The sequence below is a fragment of the Hippocampus bargibanti genome, linkage group LG09 (assembly GCF_051943395.1).
Source record: "Hippocampus bargibanti isolate YZ-2025 linkage group LG09, ASM5194339v1, whole genome shotgun sequence".
In the NCBI taxonomy this organism is placed as follows: Eukaryota; Metazoa; Chordata; class Actinopteri; order Syngnathiformes; family Syngnathidae; genus Hippocampus; species Hippocampus bargibanti.
The window spans coordinates 16167101-16186620 of record NC_142742.1 but is presented as its reverse complement, the minus strand read 5'-3'; the positions used below and the strand labels follow the sequence as shown (position 1 = coordinate 16186620).

The window sequence follows — 19520 nt, the reverse complement described above, 5'->3', positions numbered from 1 at the left end:
CGTCATCATCTGTTTTTTCGTTTTAGGTCGGGGAACCTGCAAAATTGCCTCTTTTCTTTTGGTTGTCAACTCTCGTCCCCTTCTTGACAAAAGATGTCCTAGAAAAACAACTTATTTTTGGCAAAATTGTAACTTATCCGAAGAAGCTTTGTTACCTGTATTCGCTAAATATTGGAACAAAGCTATTGATACAGTCTTGTTCTCGTCTTCAGTCGGTGAAACAATTAAGATGTCGTTAACGTACAAAAGAATCAAGAATAAAAAGTCTTATGATGTTTACAATCAGCAATACATGAAGACATTTCATGTGAAAATATTGTAGGGCTATCTATCTGTGAACCCTTGTGGCAATCTTGTATATGTATATTTTTTTTCCATTAAATGTAAATCCGAACCAATGACGTGAATTTTTGCGAATGGAGAAAAAAGCATTGCTCAAATCAATTACTGTAAACCATTTTTTGTCAGGTTTTAAACAGTTCAATAATGTGTGTGGGTCTGGCACACACGGAGCACGTGATGGTATGGATGTATTTATCTGTCGCAAATCATGCACCATTCTCCAAACCCGAGATTCAACTTTTTTAACAGGAAATATCGGTGTATTACATTCACAAGTTGGGTCTTCAATCAAAATACCAGCCTTCACCATATCCCGTATTACAGGAGTGATGCCAATCATAGCATCCTGTTTTAATGGATATTGTTTTAGTCTAGGTCGATAAGTCGTTTTAGGCAATACTTCAACTGGTTTGGCTGTTTTAAGTAAGCCCACATCTGTTTTTCCCAATGACCAAAGGGTGGCAGGGACTTCTGGAAAGTTCTCAGACACCAGAATGGCCATTAGTCATGATTCTGATGAATCAACCTTTACTGGGTCTCCCATAGCGTCAAGTATGAAGGACTCCAGAAGGTTAACTTTTCTGGGTTTGTACCCTTCTTCTGTTGGTATTAAAGCTATTTGTAGTTGTTGTAAAAGGTCTCTCCCCAACAAATTTATAGGACAATCTCCACTCAAGACCATAGTGACCTTGTATAGAGTTAGTCCCTCATCTAAAATTTTTATTGGCTTAGAAATGGGTAACAATGTCACTTTCCCATCTGCTGATACCACAGAAATGTGTTCTCGACTCGGAGTGACACCTGGAATGGTGTCTCTTAACACTGATTTGCATGCACCACTATCACAAAGAAATTTGACATCCTTTTTCCCAATTTTTAGCCAATAATAAGGTTTTTCGTTTTCTGGCAAAGTCAAGGAAACTACATTTGTCAAATCCAAGATTTCAACTGGTTTCATTGATCCCCCTTTCCCACTGTCGTGACTGTTGTCATCAGTGTAGAAATGGCGTTCCTCACGTCAATCTAAATGTTTTGTGCTTTGTCCTTCACCATATCGTGTGTTGTATGGTGGAGGTCTGTAAGATTTTCCACGTTTCTTTTGCAGTGTATTTTTTCTTTTGCAGTGTCGAGCAATATGCCCTACAGCGCCACAATTATAGCATTGATTGTCGGACGGCAAACGTCTCTTTACTCGATCTTGGTACAACACCTTCTCCATTATGTCACCCATGGCACAGGCCATCACTTGTTTCATCGGCGATCCTACACCATTTCCCCACTTTTTTCTCACCACTTCTTGGGCATATATAGCCCACTCCATGAGATCAATCAGCCTTCCAGATTGGTGTTGGACATAATGTTTGCGAATGAAATCCCCAATTTCCGGCGTGAAATTCTGACGAAATGTTTGCTTAAATTGGTTAACGTATACGGAATCCTAATCGGCAGATTCAGGAATACAGCTGTGGTTTTGAAAACATTTTCAAGGCGTCCCCTGAAGGTGTTTACATCTTCCCCACATTGCTGTCTACATTGCTGAATCAAGCCAAAGTTTGGTTATTTTTTTCCACGATTTTCTGATGTTGTCACACACTAACATGCGTTGGGATGTCATCTCCTCATACGTCATGTTCTGTCCCGTTGAAGTTTTCCCAGCATAACACCATTTCACTCAATTCCAATGATGCCCCAGACATCTCCTGAGAACCTTCAGTGTCTCTTGCCCATTTAGCTGATAAGAAGCACACAATTCCTCAAAATTCTCAGTCCAGCTTTCCGCATTCTCAACAAAATCACCTAATCCTTTGCACACTTCAGCCACGTCACTGTCACACCAAGGCCTATATACAAAAATAGTTCTCTCGTCAGAGCCCGTAGCATTTGGGTTAACAACTTGAACAAAAGGAAAAACTTCACAATCGTTTCCATCATTAACCATAATATTATGCAATTGTTCAAGTGGATACAATTGTTCAGAACGACTCGTTTTGCTTCTGGTACGTGCGTCTGTGTAAGCTCTCAGTCGTACAGGAGTGGTCCATCGATGAGAAGGTTTCTTCAGCCGTCATCTGTACAAATTTGAAGGTTTCGGACGTTTCGGCTTGGAGGCGAAACGTCCAAAACCTTCAAATTTGTACAGATGACAGCTGAAGAAACCTTCTCATCTTCTGGTACGTGAGCTAACACCATCACTACCACAAGTAAATTGATCTGCAAAGTCAGGTTGGAATGACTGTATCCCCCAGAGGGGGTCATGAGCGCTTCATGTTGCTGGTCTGCCCAAGTCACAGTTGGAGTCACCACCGGGGGGCTACTCGCTCCCCCGGGGTAACACAATTGGCCTCCCTCCCCTTCAGAGCAGCGAAGGAGGGGCAAGGGGAGGAGGGGGGCTGAGCCGTCCGTTCCCCCCAGGCCCCGCTCCCCCCAGAGCAGAAAAGGAGGGGGGCTGAGCTGTCCGTTCTCCACAGGCTCCGCTCCCAGGGCAACACACAGCCCCTCCCCCAGGCCTCCCATGGGGGCTCTCTGCAGCCTGAAACAATGGCTGCTTTGCTGCCGCCATGAGGTCTGTCCTCTGACGGGGACATGCAACAGTCACATCGTCAGAGCTCATTTTTTGAAGACATTGCAGCAACCATAGCTCTCTCCTCTTTTTTAACCCGTTTCGCTTCAAGCTCATTTTCTCAAATTCGCGCCTGTTCAAGCCACGTTTCACACGCCAAAATAACAGCACAAATCTTCCGTAGAGGTCTGCCAACCGCAGCTGCCTCCTGGAGCTTCAAACGAAACATATCTTTCAATGGCTGAACTTGCAAAGCACCAGACAATTCTCCACGCTGCATCCATTTTTCACAATAAACCTCACATCCCGGAAACCTCTTTGTCATGAATCAGTATCCCGGTGGATTGGGGTTTTCTTAGAAAAAATATTGCACCCATTGTATCAAATCACCACAGTACACACACACTTTGCTCCCGCTGTGTTAACTCAAACAAAAGAAGACTCCTGCTGTGTCAACGTCTCCAACCAAGCGACACCCTCACATACACACACAATGAACGCACATTCACACACACGCACGCACTCACACGCACACACTCGCACACTCTCACAAACGGCTTAAATGGCTCCACACCCACACCTTGTTCAAGAACTGTCTGTTACACAAAGAAACATTTCCAGCTCATCACTGAGCAAAAATCAGCCAAAATGAATGCATTAATATCACGGAAAATACACGATCAATTGCAGCTGCAATTAAACAAAAAAAGAACACATAATCTCTTGGGTCAAAATTAATAAATTTTTTAATTTTTCAATTTTCTTCCCAGTCCTCGCACTGAAATAAATTCCAGGAGTTCACCCCTCGTGAAGATTCCGGTCTTATTTTTCATTAGCCGGCGTGCGGCAGCAAACTCAGAGACCCGAAATGGTGTCACTAGTCACGCGCGAAAACTTTTCACGCATAGGCTCAGATTAGAATGATCCACCTTGACCAATGTAATCTGATTACAAGGCTGAGATGCGCAGATTAACCGTGAATAGAATTAAAGAAGATGACTTTTTTAAATAGCATACATAATTGTAGTGTTATGTACATGTACTGTTATATGAATGCAAGCGTTTTTTTGCAACAATGTTTGTTGTTTTGTCTGCTGAAGCGTGATGATTTTGAAAATGACTGTACATTCCATACTGTGCATTAAAGGACAACCAACATCACTTTTTGTGTTTCTTGACTGACATCAGAAAAAGGTTTTATAGCATCTACAATACCCAAAACACGCAGTATGATAAATGCAAAACACCAATAAAAACTTCACGTCACGCCAAGACGTCTTGCATTGCTGGAGAATCCAAACAATGACTTCAGATTCGGAGAATATGCTTTCTTGTTACATATCCATTCATGGATATGATTCAAATACAGAAGAGAAAGAGTAAAGCATACATGTTTGCAATCGATTAAAGATTTACTGTACTGTATACTGTATCCTATGGAGCCTGGGGCCCCCCTACTGGCGGCTTTCGGATGCAACACGGTTCTCAGACAAAAACATAATGTACAGTAAGATGCAAGCACAATAAAAAAAACTAGCGATTGGCCGAGACTGTTGATAGCTCAAAGCTTTCATTACTAATGGTCGGTCTTTTTAATAACAAAATGTAGCCGTTATAACATCCAGATCCAAACAAGAGCTGTTGTTACGTCACAGCTGCGCGTCGACATTCTATTCAGGCACTCTCTCGAACTGTCGCGTAATCAGCTTCCGTGTTTATCCTGTCGACGTGAGCACATTAAAAAAGAACTAGCAGCATAGCTTATATACAGTACTGTTGTTTGACACCAATTAAACCATGGATTTAATAGAAGAATTGTGATATCCATGATTGGCTGTGGACGACTATCTAACAAGCAAATCCTTCATCGCGAAAGAGTTTGACGTGCGGCATCAACGCAAGTTATGTAAACGTTGCAGTTTTGGTTTTTCATCCATGTACAGTATTTAATTGTGTTGCATCCAGATATATTTATTGCTTGCAACAATCACTGTTTTTCATATGATTGTACATGCTGGCGTTCGTGGCTTCGTGTGAATAGAACTCGAGGATTTAGCATTGGTTGGTTGCATTTTTGAAAGGAAATAGTCATTAAAAAAGTGTAAAGACGTTTTTATTTTATGCACAATTTTATCTTTCACTTCACTACTGTACAAAAAAAAAGCATGTTAGATACGCAATCCATGAACCCAATGATAAAATTACATGCCATAACAAAGATCCCCCATTTACGCACCCCCCCCCCCCCACCCTATTTAATGCAGTTCGGCACAGGATCGGATATATCGATAGTCCGGTTATATCGATATTTATTTCCGACTCCCGAGAATATCGATATAACGAGACTTTACTGTATGTTATATAAAAAAGTGAGAAAAGGTTACAGTAAATCACCACAATAATATTGTACTGTATCTGATAATTGTGTAAGAATTGGCTCAGATCTTATTGTCTTTCCATTTAAACATGGCTATTTGGTTGTACATGTAATAAGTATGCATTAGAAATACAGCTTGCATTCTCAAAATGTTGCACACTGGCTTTATCAGAATCAGAATCAGAAAACCTTTATTCGTAACCTTTATTGCAGTCCACAGCAGCAATTGAAAAGGGATGGGGTTGGGGTGGGGGTGAAAGGATAGAAAACAAGATATTCTAAGCATAACAAAATAAGAATGTCAACTGTATACTGTGCAAATGTAAATGTGCAAAACCGTTCCATAAAAAAACTGTACATAGTGCAAGAATAAGAAATGCATTTTGATATATTGCATCAACCCATATTTACAAGTGTCCAGTTTTTGTTTTTGTTTTTTTTTTTTTCACATGTGATCATTGAGAGTTGCAAAGCCTGACAGCAGTCGGTAGGAACGAGCGGCGGTACCTTTCCTTCTTGCAGCGCGGGTGTAATAGTCTCTGGCTGAAGGAGCTACCCAGTGCTGTCAGGGTGGGCAGGAGAGGTGGGAGGGGCTGTCCATCATAGCCTTTAGTTTAGCTAGCGTCCGTCTGTTGCCCACCTCCTCCAGAGAGTCCAGCGAGCAGCCCAGGACAGAACTTGCCCTCTTGACAAGGCACTCCATTTTTTTCCTCTCCCGGGTGATGATGCTGCCTGACCAGCAGACAATTCCATAGTGGATGGCTGAAGCCACCACAGAGTCATAGAAAGTCTTAAGGAGTGACCCATGAACTCCAAAAGACCTCAGTTTCCTGAGTAGGAAGAGGCGACTCTGTCCCTTTTTGATTAGGGCATCCGTGTTTGTAGACCAGTCCAGTTTATTGTTGAGAGTAACACCCAGGTACTTGTAGGAGGTCACCCTCTCAATGTCCGAACCCTGGATGTTCAACGGTGCAGGTGAGGATTGTTTCCTGCAGAAGTCCACCACCAGCTCCTTGGTTTTCCCGGTGTTGATCTGGAGGTGATTCTGCTGGCACCAGTCCACAAAGTCCTTTGTCAGTCCCCTGTACTCCCTATCGTCTCCCTCTGTAATGAGGCCGACAATAGCTGAGTCGTCAGAGAACTTCTGAAGGTGGCAGGTTGGGGTGTTGTAGTTGAAGTCCGAGGTGTAGAGGGTGAACAGGAAGGGAGCCAGGACTGTCCCCTGCTGCGCTCCCGTGCTGCAGAGAAGCCTGTCCGACTCACAGTTCTTTACCCTCACGTACTGTGGCCTGTTTGTGAGGTAATCTGTAATCCAGGATGTGAGGTGCTGGTCGACTCCGGCATGCTGCAGCTTGTCCCCCAGTAGATTTGGCTGGATGGTGTCGAAGGGACTGGAGAAATAGAAGAACGTGATCCTCACCGTGCTCCCAGCATTTTCCAGGTGCAGCAACGCCGTATGGAGGATCCCCTTACGAAACGAAAATATATTTTCCACTACATCAATGTAATATATTATAATATATTAAAATATATTGTTTTCAATGGTATTTCCCCATATATTATATATTGTCAAATCATATATTGTTCAATGTATTATATATTGTTCATAATATATTTTTATATATTGTAATATATTGCAAAATAACAAATGATTGCCGCTTTTCATATATTGCAATATATTCAAAGATAATTTGTAATATATGTATTTATATAGTACATAATATATGTAATTTTATATTTATAAATAACTACCACCATATATTACTACATATATTAGACAATATATTAGTGATGCATGTAGGAATATATGACCAATATATGATACAACGTATTTTTATGTATGTAAAATTATATGGATATATATGTCACAACTACATACAGATACATGTTTAATATATGATAAAATACATTGTGAATATATGTAAATTATATGAAAACATACATAAATGAGCATGTTTTCATTTTAAACACTAAACACAAACTGGGTGTATCAAAAACATCCTTTATTTTTCATCATCACAAAAAAACTAATTCTGTCGAGGTTTAAATATATTCAGTGAAACATTTAAACAAAAAAAACAGAACCGAGATTACATACCTTTTGCAACACTATAACTGCGTTCACACAATACCTAAGTGGATATACTAATATGACAATTTAAATAGCAATGTTTTGATTAAATTGTCCAAATTGTACGCAACCCTTTATACACTTGTGAAAAATACATTTTCTGTAAACTTTAACAAATACACAAACCATCCAAAATAAATAAAAAATGTGTATAATCACAAATTCAAAGTTTTGAGCTAATCTGGTGTCGAAGCTCACAGATACGACTGTTAATGGACTTTCTCAAATCCGCTTTCTTGGCCGTTGGAAATTCTGCTACAACAGCATCTGTGGAAAAGAAAAACATTGATTATACCCATCCCAGTCATTTTGCTTAATTGTCAGTGGCGTCCTAGGACGATTTTTTTTTTGCCTGGGAAAATGGCTGTGAATATGGCCTGCCTACTGGGATTGTGACGTATCAACAATGTGTGTGTATGCGCGTGCGTGTGTATGTGTCCTCCTGCAACTATTCTGAAGTAAAATGTCACACTTTTTTTCAGATCCCCTTTCAATAACTTTACAATTTAATTTCCCTTAATGTCACTTCTAGTAACCACCAATAAGATTTTCTGAAGCGATTGAGAATTTTATTTTAAACGTTTTTAAGACCTAAAAAAAATGAACATTGAAAGCTATCTATTCAACAAAAACAAGTATGCAGCAACTGAACAGAAACCACCCACCAACTCAATAATATTGAAATGAACAGGCTGTAGGTTTATATTAACATTTTTAGCAATGACACTTTGAGAATAGGCGTTTTGAAACAAACATAAGGCATGCGGAAAGATTAAGCCCTACATAATCAAATTACAGACCTTTTGAAGCTTTAAATTGGGAAATGAAACATTTTATGTTAATTAAGGCATTTATAATTATTTATGCGGGATAGAACACCTTCAAGGCAAAAACAAATTTAACATTTTCAGATTGTTTTCAGAACAATATTAGGCATTTACTAACCATACATTTTCATTGATTTTGATTAGAGATGGAACCAGTTTTTTTCACATACATTTTTTTTTCAAATTTAATTAAGTAGCACCTGTGTCTTGCTTTTCTTCAATCTCTTACTATTGGGGTAAAAGTTTACGGCAACACAAAATGTATATAGCTTGACCTCTGTACAGAATAAAAAAACAATTTGAAGGAACTAATCGGAAAGACAAATTTGAGAGTTTAAGAAAGACTTACCTGCTAACTGTAGAATTAAAGCCAATTCGACCGGCCATCCATTCATCGGTTTCTTGACATTCTACTAGATAGTTCTTGTCAGTAGTGGCTGGGTCAAAGTCAATTATCCAGCTCAGTGGAACGATGCTGGTTTTGTCTTTGTCAGGCCCTTTGGCCCAACTGACAAGTGCAAACCTATATTTTGACATTTCCACAAAAGACAGTGTCACTTCTGTTTTCTTCTGTGATAATTGCGCCCAAATAAATTGATTTGAAGTTCTCCCGCTCCTTTTACGAGCCTAAACTATTCGACGTTTTCAGCACAGCGCGGGTTTTAAATATCGCGATATGAATGGTTGGTTCGTGATGACTGTTTTGCGCATGCTCCATATACGCCAAGCATTCTAGTAAATGACTCGTGATTTTATATCGTCTTTTTCCAAACCACAACCGACTAACGAAAGTTAGAGAGTGCTTTTTCATCACGATTAGAGTAAAACAAAAGTAGAAAATGGACCGACTTCGACTGAAAAGGAAATATATCCTCTCGGGTGCTCATCATATGGATATTCCAAGAAGAACAAGACGTTTATGGAAGAAAAGGTTTGTATTTTTCATTGAATTATGGCTATACAGAACACGGCAAAGCTAACTGTTTCAAATGTAAATTTCTCCACTGTGAGACTAATAAAGGCATATCCAATCCAATCCAATCCAAACATCTTAATACTGATTTTATACAGAAGAAAAATGGGCCGCGATTATAAGAATAGCGATGGTGTTAACACTTGGAAGACTATTTTCATGTTAATGTTATTTTACTCAAGCAATGTACGTGTTTCCTCAGAGATGAATCAGAAGGATAGACTCATGAATTGAAACATAAAAATAAATCTATTTTGTATTTTATTTTAAGTCAGGAAAGCAATGAGAGATGAAAAGATTGATGATCCCAAGCAGGATGTGGTAAGTCATGAACTTTGAGAATGTAAACAAGACCATACGTATGCAGTTAGAAAAAATCTGCGTTTTTACACATTTTATTATTTTTTTAACGACAGACCCAAGATGAGAATTCCGCTCACTTTGATTCTAACAATGGGCATGAAACACATGTCAGCCACATTGTGGTGAGTATCCTGTCCAGGTTTTGTTGTATTTCACATTGATATTGCAAATTATATGTGTGTTGTTTTTCCTTTTTGATTCTGCAGGAAACCGATGATGAATCCTCACCATTGGATACCCGGAGTGGACAGGAAAGATTTCATGAGGACCTGGACTCTATGTAAGTTTTAATCGTTTAGTGTAAATAATAGACTTGAGAACCTGTTTCACTTGGACCATCAAGTGAAATTGGTATTCAGATTATTGACACTGACTGTATTGAATCGTGCGGAATTAAACTTTTGACTAATTCACAGTTACAAGAACTAAATGGTATCCACTGAGAATACAAAATGATGCTTTGTTTTTTTTCTTCTTTTCCAATTGCAGAATCTACATGCTGACTGCAGCAATTCTGTTGGCAGATGTGTTTCTTCCCCACTCTTGTTTGAGGATGAATGTTCCAAAGAGGATGAAGCTCTCTTCAACGATGAACTTAATTGCAATGAAGTGTCACCAAATAGCAATAACGGCTTGGATGACAGTGTTGCATCCACTGTTGAAAGAAAATCTTCCCTTTTATTTGAAGATAGTCGTGATGAATCAGTACATGAAGAATCACGTTTTAAAAAAATTGGTAGTGAGCTGGAAAACGAAGAGACATTTTATGCTGGTTCACGACTTACCCAATCTCAGAGTTTTCTACTTATACTTTCATTTGTTTTGAGACACAGACTCACAGGCACTGCTCTCTCAGATCTCATAGATTTGATCAATATTCACTGTCCAGAAACACACAATTAACCTCGAAGCATTTGTTCCTAAAAGAACTTAAGCCAGTAGAAAGTCATTTACAATGTCACATATTTTGTCCAAACTGTGAGTACTATCTTGGTGACCAGGATAGTGATGGACAATGCGTTGTATGCAACCTGGAATAAAACAAACTCACTGAAGAATGGAAACTACTTCATATATTTGCCAATCCAAACACAGTTGGAACATCTTCTTCAAAGAGAAGATATTGTGCATTGTCTGAAGTCAAGAGATGGCACATCTAATTCTGACTCTTTTGAAGATATTCGAAATGGTCGAATGTACTGCAATCTGAACAAAATTGGAGGCCCACTTGACTGTAGTCATGGATACTCCTTAACACTCAATTGTGATGGCGTCCCTGTTTTCAAATCCTCACTCTTATGGTATTTGGTCATTAAATGGGATTGTAAACTACCTTACCTTGTGCGCAAAGACAATGTTTTACTTTTTGGCTTGTGGTTTGGGGCTAAAAAGCCAAATGTCAATACTTTTTTAAAGCCATTCATTTCAGAGTGTCAAAAGTTGTCAAGAGAGGGCTTTCAGATAACAAGCAATGGCACTTTGAAACAATGTAAAGTTGTGGGTGCTCTCATAATGTGTGATTCAGTAGCTAGGCCCATACTTCAAAACATGACCCAGTTTAATGGCCAGTATGGATGCAGCCTCTGCTTGCATCCTGGTGAACAAGTTGAGAAAGGAAATGGCACAGTCAGGGTGTACCCATACAAAGATGTTCCAAAGAGGGACCGCACTTCGGCCATATGTGATGCAAAGGAGGCTTTATGTACCAAAAAAACTGTGAGGGGTGTTAAAGGACCCACATGTCTGATAAATATTCCACATTTTGACTTCATATCTGGTATGCCTCCTGATCACATGCATAGTGTACATCTTGGAGTGGTTCACCAAATGGCAAGCATGTGGCTGGACAGTGATAACCACAAAAAGCCATATTATATTGGCAATAGAGTAAACGAAATTGATCAACAGCTGTTACTAATCAAGCCTCCTTGCAATATCACAAGAGTGCCACGATCTCTTCAACAGAGGAGGCATCAGAATGGCAGAATTGGTTACAGTTTTATAGTGTATTTGTACTGAAAGGAATTCTCCCCAACATGTTTTACAAGCATTAGTTAGTCCTTGTCACATTCATGGTCTTACTTTGCAAGGACGTTATTACAAAGGCGGATTTAAAAAAATGTGAAAAACTTGTAGATTTTGTGAAACAATTTGAAACACTGTATGGGAATATTCATGTGTCATTTAACGTACATTTATTTCTTCATTTACCACAGTCTGTAAGGAATTGGGGACCTTTGTGGGCCCATTCTGGTTATATCTTTGAGTCATACAATTGTGAAATACTGAAAATGTTTCATGGCACTCAGAGTGTCCCTTTGCAAATAACGAAACAATTCACATATATTCAAGTATTGCCTATTTTAGGAAATAATTCACTCAAAAACGCTGAGACACTCTAAAAAGTGTCCTTAAGAGTTTTGAAAGGCACTGGATTGGAGCCAATCCCAGCTGTCATCGCACACGAAGCGGGGGACACCCTGAATTGGTTGCCAGCCAATCGCAGGGCCCACAAGGACAAACAACAGTCACACTCACACCTAAGGACAATTTGGAGTCTTCAATCTATTCAATCGTGCATGTTTTTGGAGTGTGGGAGGAAACCGGAGGATCCAGAGAAAACCCACGCGGGCCGGCCACCTCTGCACTGTGAAGTCGGTGTGCTAACCACTTGACTACCGGGCCACCTATTATTATTATTATTATTATTATTATTATTATTATTATTATTATTATTATTATTATTATTATTATTATCTGCACCAAAGAAGCTAATAAATGAATCCAACAATATAGGCAGCTGGAATTCAACTGAGGTAGGAAAGGTGTACTGAGTTTGTTAAAATTTAAATGTTAATACATAACTCTCAGTGTCTTGGAGAGAGATGTGATTTGGCTGTGAGGGCAGGAGAATGTCAGTGAGGAAGCAGGGGTTGGCAAGTCTTTATAACGGTTTCCGAGAGACAACGTAACTGAAACACAGAGCCCCTCAGTTGCGCCCTCCCCGCCTCATTGTGGCTTCCTTCCTCACCTTCTTGGCCCCTCAACACTAATATTGCCCATAGCCTCCCTGATAGTGTTGCCCTCTGAATCGCCTTTCACGCACCCCATTTTGATTTCAATTTTTGGTTTAAAAGAGATTATGCTTTTTCAGATCTGACTGTGGCACTGGCTTGACTCCAAGGGAGATGGCGCGATGACGGTCTTCCAGTGAACCCACGATAAACTTTAGTGGTTAAGGGACTGGAACCCCCATTTGTTGTACCAAAGCTTCTGTTTTACATTACCATCTGTATTACTTGTATGACTTCTAAATCGGTAAATTCTGCTGCTTTAAAATGCAAATTAGGAAAACAAGTTCTATATCTTATCTAATGTATTTCACTAGTCTTTGGGTTTCAACAACTTTATCCTTTTACCCTAAAGATACAGTAGGTAGAATATATGCTTAGTATGTGTTACAGTAGCATCGCATTGACAACTGAGTACAATAAACAGTTATGACATGTAAGTATGGAAAGACTTTCCGTATGGTGAGGGTAATGCCATGCAGTAGTACCACCCAATGACAGCTGTGGGACAATCCACCCACTCATCACACAGACATAAAGTGATCACTAGTGCAATACAATACTATGAGGGTTATGCACCATAATCTATTTTTAAGTGTTCACTCGCAGTAAATGTAATACAATTTTAGTGTGACTATACAGAAAGTACAGGAGACCTTTAAAATGCATGGTGCTGTGAAATATTGAATTACATATTTTCAAGTATGAAAGGTCGTTGAACATTTATGTCATGTAACCATCATTGCTTATTTTTGCTTTTTGAATGTCTACTCGTTTTGGCAGTGCTTCCGTGAAGGGAGTAGCTGGAAAAGGTGGTGGGCAGGTTGTTGCGGCGTGAAGTCGGATTTTCTGGGCCCTTCTCTGTTTTCTTGAGGTGTGCAAGTCACAAGAACGATTTGGTTACTGTTGTATAGTGACAAATCACAATACCTTTACTAAGGTCAGTGCTCAAAATGCCATTCGTGTTTATTTAAAAGTAACAACAATTCCACGTTAAACTACATAAACATGTAACATCTGAAAAAAATCAGCAAATTTGATAACTGAAAGCATACGTGTCAAACATCAGTCCTGTATTCACCCCCGTCTCTACCTGCTACAAAACACCAGATTCAAACAATCAGCTCATCAGCAAGCTCTTCAATCCTGATCATTTGAATCAGGTGTGTTGCAACAGGGCGAGATGGAAAACATGCAGGACGACAGCGCTTGTGGACTGGACTTTGACATTTGACACCAAAAGGTTTGTTTTCAGATTTAAAAGGGCTAGCAAGACTTGTATATAGCCTTACGCAACCATTCACAATGTACAGTACTAGTAGGGCCTAAAAAATGCATTTTGACAAGGAACCGTGAAACTCAGCAAGCGTCAAGTAAATAGCAGATGATTGGAACACTTTGATAAGAATTGAGACCTTGCCATGTACAGATATAAGTCCAATTTACATCTCCCACACGATAGACTGTCGACTCTTGTGATCAAAACATTACATAATACTTCTGTGGTGGTGGGCTATGAAGCCTGGCTTCATCCAGTGGTTTTCTCGGGCGCTGACTTTTCTCTGAACATTATCCAGAATATTAAAGGAAATGCATGCTGCCACAGACTCCACGTCTGTGGTTCGCCATCAACCCAGAATAAGTGTGTGTTCACATGGCTCACTCTCTGCCTAATCTTGACATTAGGACTGTGTATCTGTATGTGCGGGCATGTGCGTATGCAGTGGGGAGTGAGGAGGTGTATAGACACTGTTTTCCATTTTAAATGGTTTGACAGCAGTTGGTTATGATAATAATAGTTATAATACTCTATCATGTGTTATTATTCATCAGGGGTGTTCATACAGAAACTTTTGTTGTGTAGCATTGGGGCTGAGTGTTCACACATAGAAAGTTAAACCGGTGTAGCCCCTGAAAAGTGTAGGTCAGGATGTGGTTTAAAAATTGACTTCGGGGTAAATGATAGTTTGCGGAGCAGCACCAATATAAAGTAGAACGTGGGAATGCAACAAAGTTGCGCTTACTTCGCTTACAGGGGTAGACTTGCTTCATGTGAGAAGAGTTGATTACATAGGGTATTTCGTGCTCTGTTGTTCATCCACTATCTTTCATTTTTTTTCCTTTTTTACGGTGTCTCATAGACCACTGCATTGGTTTGTCTGGAGGAGTATAAACCATGTTTTTTCAATATGTCACAACAAGGCAGGGAAAATGAAATACACTATGCATGCGCATTTTTATTTCCATCCAAACCCTATCGTATGGCACGGCTGCAGAAACTGCCATGTGACCGCAAGTGGGGCTGCACTAGGGTGAACAAGATTCTCTTTAGTAAGAAGCTTTATACATGTGAACGCTTTATACATGTGATCGCAAGAAAACATATCAGTGCAGCACAGATGCAAATATGTGTCGTATGAACACCAGTTTTGACACAAAGAAAATTTGGAATGTAAAGGGTACAGACTCTTGCTTGGCCAAGGATTATGCTCATAAATCTAGTTTATATGTGAGCTAATTGTCTGCGGCAGTGTTTTGCACCCTGACATGTTCAGTGATGGTGAAAAAAGACATAATAGCATCTAAGGAGCTACTGTGTATATTACATATGAGTATACATACACTTTACACACAAGTCAGCTTTAGTGTTAAATATGCTAATATGCATGACATACAGCACATATGAGATTACTGTCCTCTCGGACCCAGCATCCAGCATCGAGTGAAAAAAGAAGGAGAATATATTTTCTTTTGGAATTGGAGTAAAGCAAACTTCCCACTTCATCATTTTGAATACCACCCAGTCTGAGTGGAGAATTTATGTGTATTTAATAGCTGAATATGCATGCGGGTGTCTGTGGGATTTTCACTTAATGTAGTTACACTGTGAAATACCCCAAAATCTTTGGCAAACTTCCACCCACAGTTTTTCCTCCCACACCAGCCCACACTCACCAGAACATTTATCAGAATAAAACAGGGGCAGCATGCATGTCGTAAGCCTCCATGGACAAATCAAGCAAGGCTCTCCATCAAATGAATTCCCCACTTGACTAGTGGTTACATAAAGGTTACACTGGCTGTGAAATAGCATATTTCAGTAGGATTAAATGCGCCCATATAGACATACATGAGGATGGAAGACAAATGATTAATACTCACAGAAAGGGTCTGAGGCTGTCATGCTCTGTCAAACTATTTTAACCTGCTAATCAATCATGAATGTGTGCTTTTATTTGGCCAACAGCCTTTTCACCGGCAATATTTGAAAATGGTACAGTATATTGCAGAATCAATTTAAAAAAACTATTCACAGTTGTTGTTTGCGGTAAAAAAATTAATGGTCCAGTAGTGATTGCATCAATCTCATTGTTTGCATGTTGTCTTGCATGGGTACTCCGGTTTCCTTTCACATTCCAAACGCATGCATGACAGGCTGAGGTGTGTGTGTGTGTGTGTCTGTTTGAGCGTGGATGATTGTTCGTATCTGTGTGCCCTGCGATTAGCTGGCAACCGGTTCAGGGTGTCCCCCGCCCACTGCCCAAAGACAGCTGGGTTATGCTCCACAATTATCGTGAGTATAAAGCAGATTGGCAAATGAATTAATTCTATTAATGGTTGTAGAAAATACATTAGAATGAATAACATGGGGAGTTGCCAGTTGCTGATATTCACATGTTTCTCTTTCACCAAAAGGGATCCTGTTGGGGATTCATTGGCTTTGGCAGTCTTTGACAGTGACACCTGGAAGGAGAATGGATGCAATTTTTTTCTTTTTACTTTACATGCTTGGCCAATAAAGATGATGCAAATTCTAATTCTGATTATAATTTGAAGGTTGCTTTGTAGTACTTTTAGTAGAAGGTGTTGAGGTGTACAGTTATATCCCTGGTGTTTTTATGTCCCAGACTGTTTATGTTGTCACTTATGAAAACAGGACAAACTACAACTTTAATGGCAAGTTCTCTCCAGATATTTGGTGGGACTACAGATGTGTGTAAAGGATGTGTACGGCCATTCCAATGCAAAGTATGGGATTTATTCATTTGGACTTGTGTGTGAAGACGTGTGTGAATTTATGCACAGCTCTGACCATGCATACATATAAAACCTTGCGGTAGAACGGACAAACTAGAGAGTGCTACTCTATACCTAAATATCCATATATGAACCGCTTTCTCCTCATGTGTGTCACGGGTGTGCTGGAGCGTATTCCAGTTGACTTTGGACCTTGTATTGATTACCAGCACACATAGACAAAAAGCATTCACACTCACACCAAATGACAGTTTAAAATGATCAATTAATCTCCTAGGTATGTTTTTGGTACGTGGGAGGAAACCAGATTACTCGATCAAAACACACTTAGGCATGGGGAGATCATACAAATTTACACACAGGAAAGTTGGGGATGGGATTGAATCCTGGACCTCTGCGCTTCAAGGCAGATGTTCGAACCAAAAATTACCGTGCCATCACCATATTTTGGCAATAATGAATTTGATTACTTCATTTTTTATAGACAACTTTAAAACTCCATTTGCCCACCTTCTGTTGACTAAAAAGATAACAAAAATAGTTTGATATCAGACAATGACCAATCACTGCTCAGCTTGCGGACTTCACACGAGCAAAACTTTAATTTTTTTATTCTCCATAGCAAATAGGAGATTTTTTTGCTTCTGCAACTGCGATCCGAGTGGGGACGCTGTCCTGTCTGTTTAAGAATTTTCCCACCTGCAGCACACCTGATTCAAATGACGAGCTCATCGGTAAGCTGGGGAAAAGCCTGAACGATCCTGATCATTGAAATAAGATGTTCTTGCAGGAGGAACGATCCTGATCATTGAAATAAGATGTTCTTGCAGGAGGAACACATCTATGTATGATAATCTAACAGCATGACGAGTGCAACCGCAATGGCCAACTGCAGACAATAAAGTGACTAACCGGAGGTCTTCTGCTTTGATCAAGACCTACGTCCGAGTTAAATGTACAAACAGACATGGCTTTAGAGTAAGCCTTCTTCTTTATGGTCGAGACTACAGCTGGGGAGTTCACTTGAGCGATTTGACCTTCACGTCTGGTCTGACAATGGGTAAGTAGCACTGGTACCTTGCTCTGATTCTTGTGATGTCAAAGTCAAAGTCAAAGTCAGCTTTATTGTCAAATATGCTAATATGCATGACATACAGCACAGATGAAATTAATGTCCTCTCTGACCCAGCGTGCAAGACATGCAAGGCACTTATAACGTGGCTAAAAAAGACATACAATTGACAACAGACAATACATGTAATTTCTGTATGTAAAGTGAGGTAGTGTCGTATGGAAAGTGAGGTAGTGACGTATGTAAAGTGAGGTAGTGACATATGTAAAGTGAGGAAGTGACGTACATAAAGTGACGTAATGTCGTGATTGCAAAAACAAACAACTAGAAAGGGTTGAAGTGAGGTCTTGTCTAATGAGAAATAACAAAAAATAGAGTTCAGGATGATCGTACAGCATGTAGCGTGTACTCAGAGTTCGGTGAGTGTGGCAGTGGGAAGGGGCAGGCTGGGCAGGGCTGGGAGGGAGTTGAGTCTCCGGACTGCCTGGTGGCAGAAACTGTCCTTGAGTCTGCTGGTCTTGGCTCGGAGACTCTGCAGTCTCCGACCCGATGGCAGCAGGCTGAAGAGGCTGTGGGAGGGGTGGGTGGGATCGCCAGCGATCCGGATGGCTCTGCGGGTGAGGCGGGTGTTGTAGATGTCCTGAAGGGGGGGGAGAGAGACACCGATGATCTTCTCAGCTGTCCTCACGATGCGCTGCAGAGTCTTACGGCAGGACACGGTGCAGGCGCCGTACCACACGGTGATACAGCTGGTCAGGATGCTCTCTATGGTACCGCGGTAGAAGGAGGTCGTGATGGGGGTCGGGGCTCCAACTCTTTTGAGCTTGCGGAGGAAGTACAGGCGCTGGTGGGATCTCTTGGCCATTGATGCCGTGTTGTGGCTCCAGGACAGGTCTTCGGATATGTGCACTCCCAGGAACTTGGTGCTGCTCACTCTCTCCACTGCAGCACCGTCGATGGTTAGTGGAGCATGCTGGGGGCGCACTCTCCTGAAGTCCACAACAATCTCCTTCGTCTTCTCCACATTCAGACGGAGATTGTTGACCTTGCACCACGTGGCCAGGCGGCTGACCTCGTCCCTGTAGGCTGTCTCCTCATCGTTGTTGATGAGGCCCACCACAGTCGTGTCATCCGCAAACTTTATGAAGAGGTTGGAGCTGGGTGATGATGGTGAGCAGTCGTGCGTGAGCAGAGTGAAGAGGAGGGGGCTCAGCACACACCCCTGGGGGGCCCCTGTGTTCAGCGTGATGGTGCTGGAAGTGTTGTCGCCAACTCTGACTGCCTGTGGTCTCCCCGTCAGGAAGTCCAGCAGCCAGTTGCACAGGGAGGTGCTGATCCCCAGTTTGCTCAGTTTATTGGTGAGCTGTTGGGGGATGATTGTGTTGAATGCTGAGCTGAAGTCGATGAACAGCATTCTGACGTAGGAGTCTCTGGTCTCCAGGTGGGTGAGCGCTGTGTGGAGAGCAGTGGAGATGGCATCATCGGTCGAGCGGTTGGGCCGATATGCAAATTGGAAGGGGTCATGGGTGGGGGGGAGGGCAGCCTTGATGTGGTTCATAACTAGCCGCTCGAAGCACTTCATGAGGATGGGAGTGAGTGCGACCGGGCGGTAGTCATTGTGGCAGGTGGGGGACGACTTCTTCGGGACCGGGATAATGGTGGTGGCTTTGAGGCACGTGGGCACAACAGCCTGGCTCAGAGAGGTGTTGAAGATGTCCGTGAAGACATCTGTGAGCTCCACAGCGCAGTCTCTCAGAACATGGCCA

General features: G+C 41.1%; 1 long non-coding RNA gene across 1 annotated transcript; it reads left to right on the top strand.

The window, feature by feature from the left end:
- Window positions 1-8948: 8948 nt before the first annotated feature.
- Window positions 8949-10840, top strand: LOC148893801 (uncharacterized). Its single transcript, XR_016116069.1, has 4 exons — window positions 8949-9531; window positions 9627-9695; window positions 9780-9853; window positions 10063-10840. It is a non-coding gene; the product is annotated as an uncharacterized LOC148893801 (long non-coding RNA).
- The last annotated feature ends 8680 nt before the right edge of the window (window positions 10841-19520 follow it).